Raw genomic sequence first — 280 nt, forward strand, 5'->3', positions numbered from 1 at the left:
AACCCAAACCCCCCCAACCCCACCCAGGACCCCCCAAACTCCCCCAGCCCAACTCAGGGGACTCCCCCCCCCACACACACGCATCCATGGAACCCAAACCCACCCAAACCAACCCAGGACACCCCAAACTCCCCCAGCCCAACCTAGGGGACCCCAAATCAAACCATCCCAAATTCCCCGCCCCATCTATGGAACCCAAACTTCCCTACCCCAAAACCCCACCACCCATGGAACCCAAACCCACCCAGACCAACCCAGGACACCCCAAACTCCCCCAGCC

This window comes from Chaetura pelagica, unplaced genomic scaffold (genome assembly GCF_000747805.2).
Source record: "Chaetura pelagica isolate M959 unplaced genomic scaffold, ChaPel_1.0 scaffold579, whole genome shotgun sequence".
Lineage (NCBI taxonomy): Eukaryota > Metazoa > Chordata > Aves > Apodiformes > Apodidae > Chaetura > Chaetura pelagica.